Source organism: Felis catus, chromosome C1 (assembly GCF_018350175.1).
Source record: "Felis catus isolate Fca126 chromosome C1, F.catus_Fca126_mat1.0, whole genome shotgun sequence".
Classification (NCBI taxonomy): Eukaryota; Metazoa; Chordata; class Mammalia; order Carnivora; family Felidae; genus Felis; species Felis catus.
Window position 1 is genome coordinate 59016827 of NC_058375.1, and position 24921 is coordinate 59041747.

The 24921-nt window shown below is 37.7% G+C and overlaps 1 long non-coding RNA gene across 1 annotated transcript in view; it reads left to right on the forward strand.

Moving 5' to 3' along the window:
- The window catches only part of LOC109502391, a 72198-nt gene that overhangs the window by 42002 nt on the left and 5275 nt on the right, over window positions 1-24921 (forward strand). The window contains exon 4 of the long non-coding RNA XR_006584390.1: window positions 22097-22374. This is a non-coding gene — a long non-coding RNA (uncharacterized LOC109502391). The remainder of the gene's footprint in view (window positions 1-22096; window positions 22375-24921) is intronic.

The window sequence follows — 24921 nt, forward strand, 5'->3', positions numbered from 1 at the left end:
GGGAACAGCATAATAATTTCATCTTACCTGCCAGTGCTCACCAACTGATCTATTCAGCGTGCCATGCAGAGAGGACCACTGCCACTGCTGGGTTTGGTACGCTTGACATGTGCCATTCAGATCACTCTTCAAGGAAGGACTTTTTGCCCCAGCTGTTGGGAGAGCAGTCAGCAGATGTCCTCCATCATTTAAGTGCTTCAGGGTCCGCCTCAGCTGCAGAGAATCATTTCTATTTTTTTTTAATTATTTTTTTAATGTTTATTATTTATTTTTGAGAGAGAGAACGTGCCCGCATGTGCGAGACAGAGTGCAAGCAGGGGAGGGGCAGAGACAGAGGGAGACACAGAATACGAGGCAGGCTCTAGGCTCTGAGCTGTCAGCACAGAGCCCGAGGACTCAGGGCCCGAACTCACGAACCGGGAGATCATGACCTGAGCCAAAGCTGGACGCTTAACCAGTATAGCCACTCAGGTGCCCAAAGAATCATTTCAATCAAGGTCATGCCCCTGCCAAGGTGGCCTGCATCCAGTGATTAATCATGGTGAAGATGTGAAGATCCAGCCATTTTTGGCCCACAGCAGAACAACTCTGATGGGTGTATGCTCCAGAGATTGCAAGAGCTTTGTCTGAGGGTTTATCAGGCCTGCATCACATTCCATTTTTCCCTCTGCCTGATCCTGTTTCCTCCCCCACCCACCTTCCACAGTGTTGGTCCCTAATCACTGTCCTGTACCCACACTCCATCTGTGTCAGTATCTGATTGCAGAGAACCCAGACTACAACCCTTGGTTCAGGGAAATGCATGTTGTAATTGATGTGTGATGTCTGCCGTGGGTGAGGATAAACACACTTTTGCCAGGCTGTTCATCAAGTCTCAAACCGTCAGGGCAGAAGAATCAGTAACTTTCTGGGCCTGAGAGTCAACATCAAAGGGAACATTGGAATCTGGTGGGGAAAACCCCAGAAAGATTCAACCATTAATTCATAAAGCACTTATTGATATTAGCTCTATACCGGGGAGAACTAGTAGTGCATAGAAAAAAATTAAAACATAGTTTAATAGAGACTACTTGAAACTCCTTGAAGAAGTCGTGGAAGTCCAGAAAACAAAGAGAAAAGCTTGCTGAGAGAAGTTGGAAAGAAGAAACGATGTGTATTTTCCTATTGCAGAGAGAACATGACAGGCCTCTTCAAGTATGGAAGGTGGAAAGTACCGGGGCAGTGAGTCAGGGAGCATGGCCTGCTTGGGGAAGGGCGGTGGGGTAGCATGATGAAGTGGCAGGTGAGTGAAGGTTGGAGAGGGTCAGGTGGGGAGGCAGAATATGAGACTAGAACATCTGGTTATTGCCAGTTGGGGAAGGTCTTTTCTGCCTCGCTCAGGAGTTTGGACTTTATCCAACAGCCAGTGGGCACTTTTGGAAAAGAAACTGTGTTTCTGTTATGGGTGTGTTAATGTCTTGGACAGATGTTAGGCTTTTCTTGTGTTGTTCTGGATTCTAATACTGTTTGTCCTTTGGATTAGTTTACACCTCCGTGGGCCCTTTATCCCCTCAAGAGAGTGAGTGTTTCAGGTGTTCCTCATTTAGGAAAGGCATTCCTCAGAACAATTGGAGAAGGAATTTCTATTTCTCTCTGGGTTTTTCTTAGTCTTGGGCCTGAATCTTAATGAGGCTTACTGTGCTTGGGGCCACTGCAGAATCCTGGGGTGTTAGGCAGGGCTGGGAGAAGTTCTCTGACATGGAGAAGGAGTCTAGGAAAAAGCAGAGGGGGGCCACAAACTACAGATGAGTCAAATATGACTTGTGAAATCAGATTTCTCAATCAACTTCCTTTTTGTTGTCCTGGAGCTTTAAAGCAATTGTGTGTAACAGTGTGTGTCTGGGCTGGACTGGAGGTATCTCCCTGGTGTGCCAGCAAGTGGAATTAGGAAACACCCTCCTGGAAGTCCTCCAACCACTCTGGGCAGGCTGTCTCCTTAACTGTGATAGCATGCTCAGGGACACAAACAGATGTCCAGCCACATTCCCTGATTTGTCTAGGTCTCAGGAGCCTCATAAGAAAGCCCATAAACTCATCCACAATTAAGAGTTTATTACAGATACAGCTGACAGACCCAGTAAGCGGGTGAGAGGGAGAAAGGATGGCTCAGAGAAGGGGGAGCACTCTCCAAGAGTATGAATGCAGGAAAATCACCAGGATCCTTGGCAGAAACAACTCATAAGTGTAAGCTGAGGGGTAGGTTCAACAGCAGGGCTAAATGTGGCAAAGGAGCAGTCATTCTGATGGAGCATGAGGCCGTACTCTGTTCACACCACTTCTCCCTAGGGGAGCATAAGGCTCCCTGGGAGGGAGGGTGCTAGGTGATAAGACTGATAGGATTATTACCCAAGCAGTTATGCCAGAAAACCTCATCAAAAAGACCTGGACTAGAGAAGTAATAAATACACCCAGCCAGAGAGACAAATGCCGTCCAGAGACAGAGAGGCAAAGGGTGGAGGAGCTCAATGGTTTCATCCAGGAGAAGATGCTAATCTATGACAGAGACTTGACAGTGAAGAGTGAGGGAGATGTAGGTGGTAATATTAATAGGACCCTGTGGCATTAAACTTGAGGAGTGAATGAGACAGGAGCCAATGGTGCTTCTGTGACTCTTTAGGTGGACAGTGATATGACAATTTAGTGAGGGATGCAGGTAAAAGAACTGGAATAAGGAAAAATAAGAAGAATGAGTTTGATCTGGAAAGTTTTCATATGTTGGAGTATGTTGTTTGATTGTCTGGTAAAGTGGGTGGGAAAAACAGCAGGCAGTTGAGTAACTTGGATTAGGAACACTTAAGAGATGTGGCAGATGAAGAATTAATATTGAAGGTGGTTAAGAATAGAAGCCTGGAAAATACCATATGTAAGGAACAATTAGCGGCAGTGGGATGAAGAGGATGCAGAGAATGTGTGGCAAAAAATATAGGGGGAAACGGGGGAGCTCTAGGAATGGGTATTTCATGGAGTTTTGTGGGGATTGATGCCATCCTGGAGACATATCACATTGGAAAGAGGAAATAGTAAGGATGAGGTCACCACTGTGAGATCAGGTGTTCAATTCAGAAAGACCAAAAGAAGATGTGGCCTGTGAAACTGTTAACCTGTGGTCCCATAGCTGGGGAAAGCCACTCAGAACATCAAGTATCACATGTGAGGATACTAACTCAGTAGCCGTGTGACCTAACGTAGTGTACCACAGAGACAAGATGCTAAGAGTCTGCTCTCAGAGGACATGGACCAAAGGGAAGTCTAATGCTAACAAGCAAATGTAATTATTAACAGAGAGGGAGTAAAATCAGTGTCACTCAGTTACCTCCCCCACTGTCTCCCCTTGTTCATTCTCTGTATTTGGCTCTTATCTGTGCCCAAGGGAGCTGCCTCAGAATCTGGAGCGAGTAGACCTGGCACCACGCAGGTATGTGTAGTTTGGAAAACCATTTCCCACAAGATCTTATCATGTATCCTCATGGTTGAGAAACTCCTGCTTTAGATCTGTGATTCAACCATTTCTAAGATACCAGGTTTAAGAAGTTTTATAACAGTTGAGGAACCCAAGTGGCCACCTAGTAAAGGCTGTAGTGTCTAGGTAGGAACTACCTTGACATGGTCATCAGCGCTCCAACTATCCAGCACCATTTAGGAAGGGCTGTGCAACTGATGGGCACGCTGTCTATCCAAGATTATTCTTTGATTCAAATGTATTTGTAACTGAAGAGAAGTACCAGCTACCTCTCCAAACCTGCCTTAGATATGCCACACTTGGGGGGAATACTTGGAAGTCTTGCTTCATGCTTGTGTCCACTCCACACCCCCTGCCCTGCCCCACTGCCCCTTTCTTGGGTGGGCTCCAGGAACTCTAGTTACTCCACAAAAATGCCACAACTGAGTATAGCACCGAAGAATCACATTCTGCCTCCCTTCACAGGGTAGATTTTTCATCTTTCCTTAAAATTGAGGAAATAAATCAATGCCATATTTTTCTTGTTTTATCATGCACATGATAAGGAGGAAAACAGGATTTACCGAGGAAGAACCTGCAAATATTTGTTGTTATAATGTGGAAAACTAAAGTAAGCCAGCAGAGACGAGCTTGGCTCTAATAGTCCCTGAATAACATTCAGTTTTCTTGGAAATGGTGTTTAACTGATCTGGTTTTCAAACTGCACAAAAGCAGAATTAATTAATATTTTCCTCATTTTTTAAATTATGGCTTTGTTTTCCAACACGAATGAGACATTTGAATCTATTAATAAGTAAAACTACAAATGTTATTCTTAGCATAAACTAGGCAAAACTGAAGCTCTTTTATAAAAGATGCTACTTAAAGATGCAAGAGAGCTGCCTGATAAAATCAATCAAAATAAGTCCAGAAGTGTTTCTTCTTGAGAAAAAAAATAATATAATTGGTAATTATAGAGCCAGAATAGAAGAGAATAGCTACTCTTTAAATAGTTGATTAAGGCTCAGTGAGTTTCTCTATGGTGTTTTGAAAAAAAAAGGGACTATTTAGTAAGTAAAGGCAGAAGACCTTCTGAGATAAACAAATGGAATTAAGTAAAGACGTTTTCTCATTTATATCCAGGGTGGAAAAGTTTCATCCTTTCTGCCACTCACATTACAAATTAGTTTCATTAAAGAACTGAAATAAATATACTATTTGCAAAGATTTCATGTTTCAGATAAGTGTTTTTTCCCCAAAGATCACATTTTTTTCTTTTGGTTTGTTTGAAGTTACAATAAATGAATTCTTGGAAATTCTCTGTTATAATTTCTTACGATGTTTCTTTTATTCATTTATTCTGCAAATATTTACTGAGCATCCACAATGTTCTAGGCACTATGTTCAACACTCTAAGCAAGCACCCCCCCCATTTTAATTTTGTGTTATGCAAAGAGTTGAGTGAAAGCATGTTTTCTCTCATAATAATACAAGGATACAACTTCCTTTTATCTATTTTCATGCTGAAATTTTTTGGCATAAACATATTTTCACTTTTGACAAAAGAAAATTAGTTTAATTCTCACCACTGACAACAAATCTAAAGGCAGCTTTTTAAGTTCTTGTCTTAAGTTTGATTATTATTTGCTTTGCTATGCAGGGTGCACAGCACTAAAAGGGAACATACCGATCTTCCTTTCTTCTTACTACCCTTTACACTATTCTTACCGCTCTTCTTCCTGGAACCTTTGCTCAGAACTCTTATCTGACTAAAGACAAGCAAATAACTTTACTGACAGACATAGACAGGGTCTAGTTAAATATGTTAATTTCTGCTGACAGCAGCTATGGCAGAGTTCACTTTAACTGTGGCCTTCTTGGACCACTGGAGACCACCAGATACTGATTTCAGTCTTACTTAACTGAGAGAAAAACTAAATTTCCCAATCAACCAAGCAAACCAACAAATGAACTAACCAATAAAGGGGTTCTGAGACCCACCTGGGGATGGCATAGCTGATGAGTGGAAGAAGCCTGAATAGGGAGTGGGTTGGAGAAGACAGCAAATCTCTTGTTAGAATCAGATTTTTCAGATCAGTAGTGGGAACATGTTGATAATTTCTTAATATGGTTGCAACTGATAAGGCTGAAATATGAATGGAGGGGTGTGGAAGAGTGCACTTTCAGTGGTCTTTGTAATGAGCTTCTGACCTCAACTTCCTTATATTCATTTTCTTCCCTCCCTGTTTGTCTCCCTCCCTTCCTTATTCTCATTTACTGACAAAACAATATTATTCCTACTTCATGAATATGAGAAGCTTCTCTGTAGGATTGTCTCAAGGTTTTAGACAGTTGTTAATAAACTTGCCCTCAAAGGAGTCAGAGTGAGTTTAGTGGTTAAAAGCATGCCCACAATAGTGGGCATTCAGTGTTTGCTTAATAAATGAGTAAATGGATGAATGAATGAATGATCTAGAAGTTCAAATAAATTTCTTCTTCTGTGCCAAGTCTGATTGGTAGGATTCAGGAAGAATTATTAGGGTACATATATACTTGGCTGCAACAATCAATCTGCTATGTCTGTCTAGCCAGGGCATAGGCACAGGGTGTGGCAGCATGAGGGCTACTGATGCATTGAAGTAGGCCTTGGCCCTTAATCTATCAATGGAAGAAATCAGAAGTTGGAATTATGATGATGGCATTTCCTTCTGGTCCTCTTGCTCTTCCTTAGAAGGGACAAGTAATCTTATCACATTCACCTTGGAAGGACTGGCATCAGAGAAAGTTGTGTTCGTCACACTCTAAAGCCCAATTATGCAGACCATGAGCACTACTTTTCTCCTCTCTATTTCTTTCAGGCTCAGTAAAACAAATGTTCCTCTTTAACTCTCCCCATTATTTTTTAGCTCCCATTTTATTCAGATACAGAAACAACTTACTTTCGATTTGCTATTTGACAGGTTTTACTCTATTAAACTAGATCGGATTTACCAGTAGACATTTTAGAAAATAAAATTGGAGATTCCATTACAGAAACTGATTCACAGTCCTCAGCATGGTACCAAGTATTTGTATTTGGAAAAGTCCATAAATGTTTCTGAGACATAGCTTTAGTTGAGAACTATTAGTATACAAAAGGATTTTTTATTAGCTGTATTTGAATTGTGGCTTCAGATATTTTCACTCGTGGATCCTTAGTTTTTTCATCTTTAAAATGAGAATAACATACTGTGGTAATCAGAGATAATACCAAATATTAATCGTTAATATTTGTGTCCCTAAAGAGATGTTGTAAGGAAGACATCATTCTAAATCTGAAGGGATTAGAGGGATTGGGGAAAATATCATATTATTAACAATATTAACACTCTTAAATTTATAAAGTGTGACTGGGTTTACTCAGAATGATCATGGAATTAGATATTGTAATTAACTTACTTCTCTGGGCTAGCCAGAAAATAAATTTTGATTGAATTCTGCTTGCTGAAAATATTCCTAAAATCTAACAGTCTTTTCTGCCTTAAAAAATCAAGTATGGTGCACATAATTGAGTCAATTTTGATAATTCCAGTACCACCGTGTTAGCATTCAGAACTGAAACATTTCATTGTATAGCAGTATTCAGATATTCAGGATCTGTCTGGGAGGTTGTTTTACTGCTTTTCGTTTGGTTCTTGTTTTCAATATAAACCATTGTTTAACCCATTCCTGGTTGCCTCAGTCATCGTGAGGCTGCAGTGTTGTGCAAGAATAGTCCTGTGCAAGAACATCTGTTATCAACCTTAGATAACTCCCTCCTTGATTTGGAGCTTTTAAATTCTGTCCCCAGCCAAAAAGTGAAAACAAATAGGACTGGTCCTTTGATATGTGTTAGCACTTTGGGCTTTGTTCTAGGGAGGACGGGAGTAAAGAGACTGAATTCCCTTGCTATTCTAAGCCATGTGCTTTCAACACTACTGGGAGACCATTATTTATGCTCCAAACACTAAAACAGTCACCCTCTTAGGAGGATACTTGCCTCTCTGAGTTCTCACGAAGACAAAGTGTGTTAACATTTGTAAAAGCACAGAAGGGCTTGGTCACTGTCTATCTTGTTTACCAATCTATCCCTAATGCCTAGAAGAGTCCTTAAAATATTTGCTGAGTGAATGAATAAATGTTATTCTTTCTTCCTCATCATTGGGATCACCACAGCACTTTCACTCTATTTGTCTAAAGGCATTTATCATATTCTACACTATGGTCTTTGTGTATTAGCATAGGACTCGTATATCACAACTTTGTTCCTCCACAGAACATAACGTAGTATGTGACACAGTAACTCAATGGATGCATGATGAATGAATGCATGTTGTAAGTAGACCCAACTACTTAAATAATATATGTAGTAAATGTTCATGTTAGTTTTCTAAGCTCTGTTGACTAGTAACAGAAATGCCCCATCCAAAATCTTCTGAGTGTATTTAGCAGAAAGAGAATTACTGACAGTATCTTATATATTTTTTGTTGGATAACACTGCTTGGTGTTTAAACTCAACACATCTGGTGACTGTTTTAAACACACACACAAACACACACACACACACAATGTATATATACACACACATATATGTATATATATATCAATTATATATATTTGTTTTAATGATATTTAAAGTCATACAAATATGTAAGACCTATTGTAATAGAATATTTTTGAGAATTTAAAGTTAAACAGTGTAGTCCTTTCTTTTTGCAGAATGCCGCCAGCATTAGGCTCAATGGGAAAGAAGGAGACCTTGGGTTGATTCCTTATTTTTAGCCTCCGTTAGATGATTGTAATTCATTGTTTGTTAGGTTACCAGAGGGTATACTTCATCAACTCTGATGCATTTAGCATGCAGCTGCTTTGTGTCATGAGATCCAGGCTGTCTCAACCTACCACTCCTCCTGAAATCTCCCCACTGCCTCCCAAAGAAGTAGTATGTCAATATTATGCTTTTATTGATAGCCACACAATTCACGTTCCACTTCTTTCCTTAAACTTTTTTCATTATGTGATTTTATCTGCTGGCTTAGACCTTTCATGCTAGCCATTTGTTTTGCCCCCAAGTATCTGGCCTTTAAAAATATAATGCAGCTTACTGGCTTATTGAATAAGAGATATATGGCTGTGCTTATGGTCAAGCATGACTGTGCTTACACACTAAGTCTTACTGAAATGCCTCAGCTTCCTCAATACTGTGCTAATTCTCATAATGAATTCCCATTGTTACGTGATCATTAACTGTATACTGCATTAAACCAGTAGGTTAAGCTTGGGGCACCTGGGTGCCTCAGTCGGTAGAGCATGTGACTCTTGATCTTGGGGTCATGAGTTCGAGCCCCATGTTGGGTGTAGAGATTACTTAAAAAAATAAGATACCTTCGCCCCCCATACTATAACCTAATACTCAGACCATTAATTTTCAGATGCAGAGTTATTTTGACGTGATAATTACTGTAAATAAAGAAGAAACAATACATATAAAATATCTAGTTTTCAGGAAGATTTGATCCTACCTCATATCATATTTTTACTCACAAACTAAAGATTAATGGCTTAGAAAGCATTCTTGTAAAATGTGAGTTCACTATTGATGAGGCGATTGTAAAGAGAAGGCAATTAGTTTTAGCCAATCTAGAGAACATGCTTTAAATGCAGTCAATGAGTAGGAAATGGGTAATGTTTGAAACTTACCAATGTATGCTTTTACATTATTTTACCTGAGTATTAGGGAAAAGTTTTCAGGTGATTAAAAAGTTAGGGAAAAGTTGCTGTCCTTCAAAGGTATAAATGGAACTCATAAGTTTGATATTTTTAAAATACTGACTATAAATTTTTCATCAAAAACGATACCAGACTATATAGTTATAATATGGTGAGATAGGCATAACTACAAGAATTTTTTAAAGGAGCTAGAAGTAAGAATGAGAGGACTACAGGTTAATCAGCTTTTACTAGGATATAATCTTCCAATTAGGACTTTAGTGCCATTAATAATAGTTGTTGTAGTACTTATTACAATGAATGGTAAAGGTTTCTCTGCCCATTTCCTCCCCATTAAACCTTGAGCTCCTTTGGTAGACTGGACTATCATATTCATCATTGTATCTGCAGCACCTAACCTAGTACCTAGTATAGGGAAGGTTTGCAATAATTTTTAATTAATTAATTAGGTACTGAATATTTAATTAATCAAATATAACGAGAGCTAAACTATAATTATGAAAATTAACTTATAACTGTATTAAGAGGGAAGTAAAATTAAGAGTTAAAGCTGATCTGTGCACCATAGTTAACATTAGACAGGGTCTTTTAAATTATGGATTCAATTTTGGAATAGAATTTGTAAGAAAAGTATTGAAAAACTTGAACAACTTGATAGGTTAGAAAGAAGATAACGTCACTCACTATTTGGAGAGATGTGAGGCTTGTATTCTGATCAAGTTATCCAAAAGATTAAGCAAATTCCCATGGCATTTTGCTGTATGGATTTATAAAAGGGCAAGACTCATAATCCCAAGACTTCAGATATTTGTCTATTTAGTTGTCTTCAAGGTTAGTTTTTAAGGAGATTTAAAAATAATGATACTACTTTCCATATTGGTTAGGATAGGGTTAGCCTTCAAGTAATGAAGACCTGACCTCCCACCCCCAATCTGAGCCCCAAAAATGGCTTAAATAAGACAGACCTTTATTTTTCTCTCACGTACATGTGTTTACATAACAAAAGCTTAGCTTCCATTTTCAGTAGAGATCTAGGTTCTTTTTTGCTGTTTTAACATCGTTAACACGTTGATTATGATTTAAAGTGGCTGATCAAGTCAGTTATTATATTTACATTCCAGGAAATAAGAAGAAAAAGACAAGAAGAGCCCCCAATTTTTTTTCTTTAAGGAGACTTTTTGGAATTTGCACATAGAAGTTCTGCACATATTTTATTGCTTGGGTTCTCTTTCCGTTAATGAGGAAGATGTTCAGCTACATATTGAAAGGCAACCTGTCATTTCTGTGACATTATTTAAACAAAAACAAAAACAAAAAAACCCAAAAAACATATGCTCATGGTAAAAACAAGCAAACAAACAAACCACAAGAAACAAAACATGCAAACAGTGTAGGATACAGGTGCAAAGTTGAAATTTCCCTGTCTCTCACTTTAATGGAATTTGTTATTGTAGTCTGCTTACACATTTTCAATACCCACTCTTCCTAAGTGTTCCTCACTATCATCCTCATTTTTCTAAAGAAGAAAAGAATAAGCCCTATGTTTTGTGGTTTTTCTTTTAGCCGGGGAACAGATGTATGGATTTAGTCTACACCAACTGAAAGCATCTATGTGAAACTTTGATTTAGAATTGAATTATGTGGGGAAAGAGGTAGGCATCAGATTACCCATTTGCTGGAGCAGATTGTGGCAAGGCTTCATGGTTCTGGAGTGAAGATCTGTGGTGTATCCCCTGATGCAGTACTGGAAATACCCACAAGTGTATTTTACATGTGTTTCTGGCAGTGAGGTTCTGGAGCTGGCAGCCATGGGTATAGCTTTTTGATTTGGCTGGTCCTTGATTGTGGCAGAAGCAGTGGCTTTATTAGTTGGCCATTCCTAAGATGTGTGTCTTTTTTGGTGAGAGTCTTTTATGGATCTTCTGCCTAGGGACTCTATCTTCAGCTTCTGCAGTGCTCCTACAGATTTGAAACTTGCTGTCTAGTCTTTCCTGATCAGATTCTCCATCTTCTTTATGACCTACCTCTTCCCCCACCAAGATGATCACTATCCTGAATAAGGTGTTTATCATTCTGATGCATTTACATTTTTTAATCTTGTATCTCCTTAAATACATTGTAAATATATTATTGTTTTTATTTTTTAAAATTTACATCCAAATTAGTTAGCATATAGTGCAAAAATGATTTCAGGAGTAGATTGCTTAGTGCCCCTTACCCGTTTAGCCCATCCCCCTTCCCACAACCCCTCCCGTAACCCTCAGTTTGTTCTCCATATTTATGAGTCTCTTCTGTTTTGTCCCCCTCCCTGTTTTTATATTATTTTTGTTTCACTTCCCTTATGTTCATCTGTTTTGTCTCTTATGATTTTTGTCTTTCTCTGACTAATTTCACCTAGCAGAATACCCTTCAGTTCTATCCACATAGTTGCAAATGGCAAGATTTCATTCTTTTTGATTGCTGAGTAATACTCCATTGTATATATGTACCACATTTTCTTTATCCATTCATCCATTGATTGACATTTGGGCTTTTTCCATACTTCGGCTACTGTTGATAGTGCTGCTATAAATATGGGGGTGCATGTGTCCCTTCGAAACAGCACACCTGTATCCTGTGGGTAAATGCCTAGTAGTGCAATTGCTGGGTCATAGGGTAGTTCCATTTTTAGTTTTTTGAGGAACCTCCATACTGGTTTCCAGAGTGGCTGCACCAGCTTGCGTTCCCACCAACAATGCAAAAGAGATCCTCTTTCTCCACATCCTTGCCAACATCTGTTGTTGCCTGAGTTGTTAATGTTAGCCATTCTGACAGGTGTCAGGTGGTATCTCATTGTGGTTTGTTTTTTTTTATATGAAATTTATTGACAAATTGGTTTCCATACAACACCCAGTGCTCATCCCAAAAGGTGCCCTCCTCAATACCCATCACCCACCCTCTCCTCCCTCCCACCCCCCATCAACCCTCAGTTTGTTCTCAGTTTTTAACAGTTTCTTATGCTTTGGCTCTCTCCCACTCTAACCTCTTTTTTTTTTTTTCCTTCCCCTCCCCCATGGGTTCCTGTTAAGTTTCTCAGGATCCACATAAGAGTGAAACCATATGGTATCTGTCTTTCTCTGTATGGCTTATTTCACTTAGCATCACACTCTCCAGTTCCATCCACGTTGCTACAAAAGGCCATATTTCATTTTTTCGCATTGCCACGTAATATTCCATTGTGTATATAAACCACAATTTCTTTATCCATTCATCAGTTGATGGACATTTAGGCTCTTTCCATAATTTGGATATTGTTGAGAGTGCTGCTATGAACATTGGGGTACAAGTGGCCCTATGCATCAGTACTCCTGTATCCCTTGGATAAATTCCCAGCAGTGCTATTGCTGGGTCATAGGGTAGGTCTATTTTTAATTTTCTGAGGAACCTCCACACTGCTTTCCAGAGCGGCTGCACCAATTTGCATTCCCACCAACAGTGCAAGAGGGTTCCCGTTTCTCCACATCCTCTCCAGCATCTATAGTCTCCTGATTTGTTCATTTTGGCCACTCTGACTGGTGTGAGGTGATACCTGAGTGTGGTTTTGATTTGTATTTCCCTGATAAGGAGTGACGCTGAACATCTTTTCATGTGCCTGTTGGCCATCCGGATGTCTTCTTTAGAGAAGTGTCTATTCATGTTTTCTGCCCATTTCTTCACTGGGTTATTTGTTTTTCAGGTGTGGAGTTTGGTGAGCTCTTTACAGATTTTGGATACTAGCCCTTTGTCCGATATGTCATTTGCGAATATCTTTTCCCATTCCGTTGGTTGCCTTTTAGTTTTGTTGGTTGTTTCCTTTGCTGTGCAGAAGCTTTTTATCTTCATAAGGTCCCAGTAATTCACTTTTGCTTTTAATTCCCTTGCCTTTGGGGATGTGTCGAGTAAGAGATTGCCACGGCTAGGTCAGAGAGGTCTTTTCCTGCTTTCTCCTCTAAGGTTTTGATGGTTTCCTGTCTCACATTTAGGTCCTTTATCCATTTTGAGTTTATTTTTGTGACTGGTGTGAGAAAGTGGTCTAGTTTCAACCTTCTGCATGTTGCTGTCCAGTTCTCCCAGCACCATTTGTTAAAGAGGCTGCCTTTTTTCCATTGGATGTTCTTTCCTGCTTTGTCAAAGATGAGTTGGCCATACGTTTGTGGGTCTAGTTCTGGGGTTTCTATTCTGTTCCATTGGTCTATGTGTCTGTTTTTGTGCCAATACCATGCTGTCTTGATGATGACAGCTTTGTAGTAGAGGCTAAAGTCTGGGATTGTGATGCCTCCTGCTTTGGTCTTCTTCTTCAAAATTCCTTTGGCTATTCGGGGCCTTTTATGGTTCCATATGAATTTTAGGATTGCTTGTTCTAGTTTTGAGAAGAATGCTGGTGCAATTTTGATTGGGATTGCATTGAATGTGTAGATAGCTTTGGGTAGTATTGACATTTTGACAATACTTATTTTTCCAATCCATGAGCAGGGAATGTCTTTCCATTTCTTTAAATCTTCTTCAATTTCCTTCATAAGCTTTCTATAGTTTTCAGCATACAGATCCTTTACATCTTTGGTTAGATTTATTCCTAGGTATTTTATGCTTCTTGGTGCAATTGTGAATGGGATCAGTTTCTTTATTTGTCTTTCTGTTGCTTCATTGTTAGTGTATAAGAATGCAACTGATTTCTGTACATTGATTTTGTATCCTGCAACTTTGCTGAATTCCTGTATCAGTTCTAGCAGACTTTTGGTGGAGTCTATCGGATTTTCCATGTATAATATCATGTCATCTGCAAAAAGCGAAAGCTTGACTTTGTCTTTGCCAATTTTGATGCCTTTGATTTCCTTTTGTTGTCTGATTGCTGATGCTAGAACTTCCAGCACTATGTTAAACAGCAGCGGTGAGAGTGGGCATCCTTGTCGTGTTCCTGATCTCAGGGAAAAAGCTCTCAGTTTTTCCCCGTTGAGGATGATGTTAGCTGTGGGCTTTTCATAAATGGCTTTTATGATCTTTAAGTATGTTCCTTCTATCCCGACTTTCTCATTGTGGTTTTGATTTGTATTTCCCTGATGATGAGTGATGTTAAGCATTTTTTCATGTGTTGGTTGGCCATCTGAATGTCTTCTTTGGAGAAGTGTCTATTCATGTCTTTTGCCCATTTCTTCACTGGATAATTTGTTTTTTGGGTGTTGAGTTTGATAAGTTCTTTATAGATTTTGGATACTAACCCTTTATCTGATATGTCGTTTGCAAATATCTTCTCCCATTCTGTCAGTTGCGTTTTAGTTTTGCTGATTGTTTCCTTCACTGTGTAGAATTTTTTTTTATTTTGGTGAGGTCCCAGTAGTTCATTTTTGCTTTTGTTTCCCTTGCCACCAGAAGGGAGTTGAGTTGAGTAAGAAATTGTTGCGGGCAAGATCAAAGAGGTTTTTGCCTGCTTTCCCCTGGAGGATTTTGATAGCTTCCTGTCTTACATTTAGGTCTTTCATCCATTTTGAGTTTATTTTTGTGTGTGGTGTAAGAAAGTGGTCCAGGTTCATTCTTCTGCATGTCGCTGTCCAGTTTTCCCAGCACCACTTAGAAGAGACTGTCTTTATTCCATTGGATATTCTTTCCTGCTTTGTCAAAGATTAGTTGGCCATACATTTGTGGGTCCATTTCTGGGTTCTCTATTCTGTTCCATTGATCTGAGTGTCTGTTGTTGTGCCAATACCATAATGTCTTGATGATTACAGCTTTGTAGTATAGCTTGAAGTCTGGGATTGTGATGCCTCCTGCTTTGGTTTTCTTTTTCAAGATTGCTTTGGCTATTCGGGTTTTTTTCTGGTTCCATAAAAATTTTAGGATTATTTTTTCTAGTTCTGAGAAGAATGTTGGTGTTACTTTGATAGGGATTGCATTGAATATGTAGATTGTTTTGGGTAGTATCGACATTTTAACAATATTTGTTGTTCTTATCCAGGAGAAAAAAAAATCTTTTTTCCATTTTTTTGTGTCTTCTTCAATTTCTTTCATAAGCTAAGTTTTCAGTGTAGAGATTTTTCACCTCTTTGCTTAGACTTATTCCTAGGTATTTTATGATTTTTTGTGCAACTGTAAATGGGACTGATTCCTTGATTTCTCTTACATTGTCTATCCTATACATTGTTGGTGCATAGGAATGCAACCGATTTCTGTGCATTGATTTTATATCCTGAAACTGTGCTTAATTCATGGATAAGTTCTAGTAGTTTTTTGGTGGAATCTTTTGGGTTTTCTATAGAGAGTATCATGTCATCTGCGAAGAGTGAAAGTTTGACCTCCTCCTGGCCGATTTGAATGCCTTTTGTTTCTTTGTGTTGTCTGAATGCAGAGGCTAAGACTTCCAATACTATGTTGAATAACAGTGGCGACAGTGGACATCCCTGTCTTGTTCCTGACCTTAGGGGGAAAGCTCTTAGTTTTTCCCCATTGAGTATGATATTAGCGTTGGGTCGTTCATATATGGCTTTTATGATCTCGAGGTATGCTCCTTCTATCCCTACTTTCTTGAGGGTTTTTATCAAGAAAGGATGCTGTATTTTGTCAAATGCTTTCTCTGCATCTATTGAGAGGATCATATGGTTCTTTTCCTTTCTTTTATTGATGTCATAAATCACATTAATTGTTTTGCGGATATTGAACCAGCCCTGCATCCCAGATATAAATCCCACTTGGTCGTGGTGAATAATTTTTTTAATGTATTGTTCTAGCCAGTTGGCTAATATCTTGTTGAGGATTTTTGCATCCATGTTTATCATGGAAATTGGTGTATAGTTCTCCTTTTTAGTGGAGTCTCTGTCTGGTTTTGGAGTCAAGGTAATGCTGGCTTCATAGAAAGAGTTTGGAAGTTTTCCTTCTGTTTCTATTTTTTGGAACAGCTTCAAGAGAATAGGTGTTAACTCTTCCTTAAATGTTTGGTAGAATTCCCATGGAAAGCCATCTGGCCCTGGACTCTTGTTTTTTGGCAGATTTTTGATTACTAATTTGATTTCCTTACTGGTTATGGGTCTGTTCAAATTTTCTATTTCTTCTTGTTTCAGTTTTGGTCGTGTATATATTTCTAGGAATTTGTCCATCTCTTCCAGATTGCCCATTTTATTGGCATATAATTTCTCATAATGTTCTCTTATCATTGTTTTTATTTCTGCTGTGTTGATTGTGATCTCTCCTCTTTCGTTCTTGATTTTATTTATTTGGGTCCTTTCCTTTTTCTTTTTGATCAGACTGGCTAGTGGTTTATCAGTTTTGTTAACTCTCAAAAAACCAGCTTCTGTTCTACTGTTTTGGTTTTGGTTTTGTTTTTTTTGTTTTGTTTTTTGTGTTTTTGGTTTCGATAGCATTAATTTCTGCTCTAATCTTTATTATTTTCTGTCTTCTGCTGGTTTGGGATTTTATTTGCTGTTCTTTTTCCAGCTCCTTAAGGCATAAGGTTAGGTTGTGTATCTGAGATCTTTCTTCCTTCTTTAGGAAGGCCTGGATTGCTATATACTTTCCTCTTAGGACCACCTTTGCTGTGTCCCAGAGGTTTTGGGTTGTGGTGTTATAATTTTCATTGACTTCCATATACTTTTTAATTTCCTTTTTAACTGCTTCGTTAGCCCATTCATTCTTTAGTAGGATGTTCTGCAGTCTCCAAGTATTTGTTACCTTTCCAAATTTTTTCTTGTGGTTGATTTCGAGTTTCATAATGTTGTGGTCTGAAAATATGCACAGTATGTTCTCAATCTTTTTGTACTTACTTAGGGCTGATTTGTGTCCCAGTATATGGTCTGTTCTGGAGAACGTTCCATGTGCACTGGAGAAAAACATATATTCTGCTGCTTTAGGATGAAATGTTCTGAATATATCTGTTAAGTCCATCTGGCTCAGTGTGTCATTCAAAGCCATTGTTTCCTTGTTGATGATTTGATTAGGTGATCTGTCCATTGCTGTGAGTGGGGTGTTGAAGTCTCCTACTATTATGGCATTACTATTGATGAGTTTCTTTATGTTTGTGATTAATTGATTTATATATTTTGTGCTTCCACATTTGGCACATAAATATTTACAATTGTTAGTTCTTCTTGGTGGATAGACCCCTTGATTATGATATAATGCCCTTCTGCATCTCTTGATACAGTCTTTATTTTAAAGTCTAAATTGTCTGATATAAGTATGGCTACTCCGGCTTTCTTTTCTTGACCATTAGCAAGACAGATGGTTCTCCTTACCCTTATTTTCAATCTCAAGGTGTCTTTAGGTCTAAAGTGGGTCTCTTGTAAACAGCAGATAGATGGATCTTGTTTTCTTATCCATTCTGTTTTCCTATGTCTTTTGATTGGAGCATTGAGTCCATTGACGTTTACAGTGAGTACTAAAAGATATGAATTTATTGCCATTATGATGCTTGTAGAGTTGGCGTTTCTGGTGGTGTTCTCTGGTCCTTTCTAATCTTTGTTGCTTTTGATATATATATATGTATATATATATATATATGTATACATATATATATATATATATACATATATATATATATGTATACATATATATATATATGTATATATATATTTTTTCATCTTTTCTCCCCTCAGAAAGTGCCCCTTAAGATTTCTTGCAGGGCTGGTTTAGTGGTCACAGACTCCTTTAATTTGTGTTTGTCTGGGAAACTTTTTATCTCTCCTTCTATTTGAATGACAGTGTGCTGGATAAAGAATTATTGGCTGCATATTTTTCTGATTCAGCACACTGAATATATCCTGCTACTCCTTTCTGACCTGCCAAGTTTCTGTGGATAGGTCTGCTGCAAACCTGATTTGTCTTCCCTTGTAGGTTAGGGATTTTTTTCCCTTTGCTGCTTTCATGATTCTCTCCTTGCCTGAGTATTTTGTGAATTTGACTATGATATATGTTGTTGATGGTCGGTTTTTATTGAATCTAATGGGGGTCCTCTGTGCTTCCTGGATTTTGATGTCTGTGTCTTTCCCCAGGTTAGGAAAGTTTTCCGCTATGATTTGCTCACATAACCCTTCTACCCCTATTTCTCTCTCTTCCTCCTTTGGGACCCCTGTGATTCTGATGTTGTTCTTTTTAATGAGTCACTGATTTCTCTAGTTCTTAAATCGTGCTCTTTTGCCTTAATCTCCCTCTTTTATCCTGCTTCATTATTCTCTATAAGTTTGTCCTCTCTATTGCTTATTCTCTGTTCTGCCTCATCCATCCTTGCCACCACTGCATCCATCCGTGATTGCAGCTGAGTTATAACATTTTAAATTTCATTCTGGCTACTTTTTACTTCTTTTATCTCTGCAGAAAGGGATTCTAATCTATTTTCGACTCCAGCTAGTATTCTTATTATTGTGATTCTAAATTCTGGTTCAGACATCTTGCTTGTATCTGTGTTGGTTAAATACCTGGCTGTCGTTTCTTTGTGCTCTTTCTTTTGGGGTGAATTCCTTTGTTTTGTCATTTTGAAGGGAGAAAAGCAATTAATGAGGTAGAAAAATTGAAATTAAAAAAAGTTAAAATTAAAAAAATTTTAAATTAAGAATTAAACACACACACACACACACACACACACACACAAATCGAATAGATGATGCTAGATCCTAGGTGTGTTTTGGTTGGGTGTTGAAAGTGGTTTGACAGATTAGAGAAAAAAAGGGGGGGGAAAGCAAATCGTCTGAAAATTTGAAAAAATGAATACACTGAAGTAGACTAAAATGAGATGATAGGGTAAAATGGAATTTGAAAAAATATACACAAAAGTAAAGAATATAGTAGAAAAAAATTAAAGAAAAATATTTTTAATAAAAATTAAAAATAAATATGAACTTTTTCTTTTTCTATATTCAAGAAAAAAGAAAAGAAATGAAAAAGAGAAAAAAGAAAAGAAAAAAAGAAAAAAAAAGGAAATCGTTTGAAAATTTGAAAAAGTGAATACCCTGTAGTAAACTAAAATAAAATGATGGAAGTAAAATAGAATTTGAAAAAATTTACATAAAAGAAAAAATATAGTAAAAAATTTAAATAAAAATATTTTAGTAGAAATTGCAAATAAAAATGAAGTTTTTCTCTTTCTGCATTCAAGAAAAAGAAAAGTAACAAAAAAGAGAAAAAAGATAATGAAATAAAAAGGAAATTGTTTGAAAATTTGAAAAGGTGAATACACTGAAGTAGACTAAAATAAAATGATGGAAGTAAAATAGAATTTGAAAAAATTTACACAAAAGTAAAAAATATAGTAATAAAAATTAAAGAAAAATATTGTTAATAAAAATTGAAAATAAAAATGAATTTTTTCTCTTTCTGTATTCAAGAAAAAGAAAAGAAGTATAAAAGAGAAAAAGAAAAAGAAAAGAAGGAAAGAAATATGAATAGATGAACCTGCTAACAGATTCAAGTAGGACTGGAATTACTTCATTTTCCCCTATGTCAGTCTAGGTAGTGTTTTATGGTCCATAAGCTAAATAGGTGGTGAGACTTGTGTTCTTGAACAGAGAAGTTGGCCCAGTTGGGCAGGGCTCCGTGTGACGGCTCTGCTCTCCACTAGATGGTGCTGCTAGCCTACTGGGGTGGAGTTCTGCGGGGCACCTAGGTGCGCATGTGCATGCATGGGAATGGTGAAAATGGCGCCCCCCAGCTACCCAGTCTGTTCTCCCGATCAGCAGTTGTGCACCCATCCTCTGTCTTCAGCTTTCATCCACTCCCTGCTTTTTCACTCTCTCTGTGACCAGGCCCCAGACAGTACCTCTCTACTGAGTTTTATCTCAGATGCGGCTGCTTTTCCCAGCCCCTTACTTCTGAAGGACTGCGGCTTTGACCCGTTCTGCCCCTCTGCGGGAGGGTCTCACTGAGCAATGGCCGAATGAGCAATGGCTGAATGTTGGCTGCACCCAGGAACGCTTGCTGGACCCTGCTGCTTCCAGTGCCCTGAGACTGTGGCCAGGTGCCAGCCCGCCCCAGGAAAAGTTCGCGAGACAGTGTAACAGCAGCGTTTCAGGGATTATGGAAAATCACAACACACATCTGGCACCAGGCTTCACCCTTAACGACCTTGTTCCAGCACCAGTGAATGTGGCCGTTTTCTGGGGTCTGCTGGGACCAGGTGGCTTCAACAGTCTCTACCAAATGTCCTTCCAGCAGTGGCACCGCTTTTCCCCGTGTGGCCCAAGAACCTCCCAGATCCCACTCTGTTCCTGGGGATTCGCCCTTCCCACCAGAGCACCACCAGGTATGGAGCTGTGGAGTTGCAGACTTCGCTCCCCTTGTTTACAGCCTTAATGGAATTTAAACCCTCTCCTTTCTCCTTTCTCCTTTCTCCTTTCTCCTTTCTCCTTTCTCCTTTCTCCTTTCTCCTTTCTCCCTTTTTAGTTTAGTCCCTGCGGCTGTTTCCAATTTTCCACTTTCTCTCCAGCTGCTTTTGGGGAGGGGTGCTTTTCCTGTATTCTCCCCCCCACCAGTTCCCTACCCTCAGTGGCTTCTCGCTCCCCAAATTCGCCTCTCTGCACCGTGTACCTGCTGAATTCTGTGGTTCAGGTTGTGCAGATTATTGTGTTAATCCTCCAGTCAGTTTTTTATCTGTGTAGGATGGTTTAGTGTTGGTCTGGCTGTATTTCATGGACGTGAAACACACAAAAAACTTCCATGCTGTTCTTCCATGTTGGCTCCTCATGTAGCTCATTATTGTTTTATATGGATTTATTTATATATGGATGACATCATTCTTTAAGTATTCTTCTATAGCTTTATCCACCTCATAGTATGTTAATGAGATTCCTCCTTATTGATTTATGTAACTTTGGTTCATTCAGTTGCACTCTTGCATAGCATTATGTAAATTTATCACAATACATCTATCTAACTCCTTTTAATGGAAGATTTAGTTTTGCCTTTATAAATAGTCCTGCTGAGAATTCACTTTTGTTTTTTTTAAATATATGTCCACTTATGTTTACAAGCAAGAGTTTATTCAGGGTGTATATCTAGGAATAAAGTTGCTGGATTAGGGTAGTTACATCTTCACCTTTATTAGTTATTGCCAAAGTTTTCTTCAAGATGGTCTTATGGATTTGTATTCTTACCAACAATATGCAGGTGTTAGCTTTTATCCACATCTTTGCCAGCACTCAATATTGTTAGAATTCTTAGTTTTTACCAATACAACAGTTGTGAAAAGTATTTTATTGTACTTTTAATTGGAGTTTTCCTATCACTGAGATAAATCATCTTTTAATAGGCTTATTGGCCATTTGAGATAAACCTTTGGGAAATTCCTCATTTGTATCCTTTTCCTATTTTTTATTGGATTGATGCATAAGAGTGTATATATATGTATATATATATATTCTGGATAATGTATATATATGTGTGTGTGTATATATATATATATACATATACATATATATATATGTATATGTGCATATATATATATATATGTATATATATATTCTGGATACTAATCCTTTCTCAGTTAAATGTGTTGCAAATATTTTGTCCCAAGTCTGGGACTTGCCTTTTTATTTTTAAATGATCTTTTCTGACTAACAAAAATTTTTAAATGATTGTGTTATCAAACTTGTCATTTTTTATGATATTGTGTCTAGGTTTTTAAAAGTTTCTCTTTTGAGTCACAAAAATATCTCCCTTATCACCCCCTAAAATTTTAGAATTTTGCCTCTCACATTGAGGTGGTGTATTGGTACAATCAGGAAAGAAGAACCACTAGGAATGATGTAGAATAGGAATTTATTTAGAGACTTGACCTTCTGTCACTGTGGAATCTGGTAAAAAGTCTTGTTTGTGTTGTTGTTTTCTGCATTTGGTACTGATCCTACTGATCCTGCATTTGCTACTGATCCTCCCAGAGTACCCAGTAGGGAAGGAGTGGCAGATGTGAACTTTGGAGAGGTGGCATAACCAGAACTATGCAGAACAAGCCGTAGCCTGCCTTTCTTCTCATTGGGCATCATTAGCCTCTCCCCATTTTCAAGCCACCAACTTGCAGCTGAGGAGGCCCTGCACCTGGCTGCCACTGTTGTCACAGCTACAATGGCACCTGATCCAGGATACAGAAAATCTTAAGGAAGATATCCTATTGGAGCTCAAGAATATGTGGAATTCTGTTACTGCCTATGCCAACAAGGTCAGCCACCAAATTGCAAGCATGTGTAGTAGCCATGGTAGGGCCTGGCCTACCTTGACTTTCTGAGGGTAAATATGGCTCCTACTCTCTTCTTCCTCTCAAATCTCAAGCAAGTTTCTCTGGTGACCAAACTTAACCACTAAACTGCAGAGAAAGTAATTCCAGGAAACACAGTTCAGTTTAGCCAAGTTGACTTGTTACAAAGATTGGTACAATCAGGGAAAGAGAACCACTAGGGATGACATAGAATAGGAGTATATTTAGGGACTTGGCTTTCGGTCACTGTGGAATCTAGTAAAAAGTCCATTTTTGGTTGTATTTTCTTCATCTGCTGATCCTAAACTCATAGAATTTATTTTGTGTATTCTATGGAGTGGCAATTCAAGTCTAATTTTTTCCATGTGGATAACCCCAGCCCCGTGTGTTGAATACTCCATTTATCCCCCATTGATTTGCCACACTGATTTTGTAATACATTAAATTTCATTATATATTTTGTTCTGGAATATTTATTTTGTTTCATTACTATTTGTTGATTTCTGTGTTACTGCCTCACAGTTGTAATTACTGTGGCTTTATGATAAGTCTTAATATCTATGGTAAAATAAGCCACCGTCTTATTCATTTTCATTAGGAGTATTTAGTTTGACCTTTTGCTATTACATACAAATTTTAGAATCACTTTGGGATTTTCATTGTAATTGTTTTAAGTTTATATATTAATTTGACATCTTCATGATATTGAGCCATTTGGTGTATAAACATGATGTAGCACTACAAATATTTAGTCTTTCTTTAATGCTTTTAATAGTTTTGTAATTTTCTCCTTTAAATTCATGCACATATTTATTCCTAAATACTTTTATTTATTTTTTTAAGTTTATTTATTTATTTTGAGGGAAAGAGAACATGGGAGGGGCAGAGAGAGAGAGGGAGAGACAGAATCCCAAGCACTCTTCACACTGTCAGCACAGAGCCCAATGTGGGGCTTGAACTCATGAAGCATGAGATCATGACCTGAGCTGAAACCAAGAGTCAAAAGCTTAACCAACTCAGCCACCCAGGCACCCCTATTCCTAAATACCTTTAAAATGCTGTTGTTGTTGGAATAATATCTTTTAAAATGATATTTTAAAAGTTTTGTTCATAATCTATGGAAATGCAATTGATTTATGTATATCGATCTCGTATCTAGGAGTTTTCTGAACTTTTTATTAATTCTAATGATTTACCTACAGACACTCTTGGGCTTCCTATATATATCACTAACATGTCTGTAAATAAAGGCTGTCTTAGTTCTTCTGTAAATTATTATTCTTAAATGCAAATGAATTATGATAAATATATTTATATTATAAAATATATATCACATATCACATATAAGCATAAATAAAGATAAATATTATTCTTACATCTTTATATATCCCAGACTTCAGTATAATGTTAAATAGAAGTTTTGGTGATTACATCAATGTTTGGTAAGAACTGGCTTTGCTTTAATCATGGTTATGATTAAAAAATCCTACCTGTAATCTATTTGCACAATTGCTTAATGTTTTTAAAGGGTAATATTTTAAACCAAAACAGCTACAATATTTTTGTGTGAAAGGCACTGATATTTATACTTGGATAGTTGCCATTTGTTGCAGCTACAAAGCTTTACATTTACAAAATATATTTTCTCTCATAATAAATATAATTCTTTCTTTGATGTATTTTATATCACATATGTCTCTGAGATAATAAACATTTTGCAAACAATTCACAATAGAGTCCATCTCTACTGCACCTACTGAAAGTATTACACTGATATGAAAATCAGTAATATTTTGCTAGTTTGCAAATGTTACAGTATTTGCAACTAAAAATACTACATGTTTTATATAAAACTATATGATGCTTGAAGTTTGGGCTTGTTAAATTGTTCATGGTTCACACAGTACTTCCTTTTAAGTTTTAAGCATCCCTTTGAAAATATGGCATGCTGACCCTCTTTGTATCTAGAGATGCAATTAAAAATAATGGCCTAAATATTCAAGTAGTAGAGAATGTTGGCAATTTGACACTGAGGCTATTCATTTGACCTTCTTTTGTGGCTTGCAGGCATGCAGTTTGTTTTTAAATGGATGGCATGTTAAAGATCTGTAGTCATGTCATTTTTTTCCCTGACAATTAGTAAGATATAGAAGGAGAAAACTTTTATAAAGAGAGATTCCAACTAGGCTACTACCCACAGATCAATAACATCAAGTGTTTCCATAATATAAATATGCTCCCAGCCTATCTCTAGGGATTGAAGAGAGATCAGCTTTGTATAAACAGTTTTTTCATTTGATGAGTAGACAATAGATGAAGAAAAAAAACTGTGCTGTGTTTCTTCATGGAGTGTCTCTGGGATTTGAAAATGATTTACAGATACAACCAATTAAAAGACAAGCTAGTTAAATATCCCATAATCTGTATCTCTGGAAAATTCTGTATTGCATCTCAATTTTTAAAAAATCAGGGAGGTCTTCTCTGACTATCCATATGAAGTTAAATACCCCA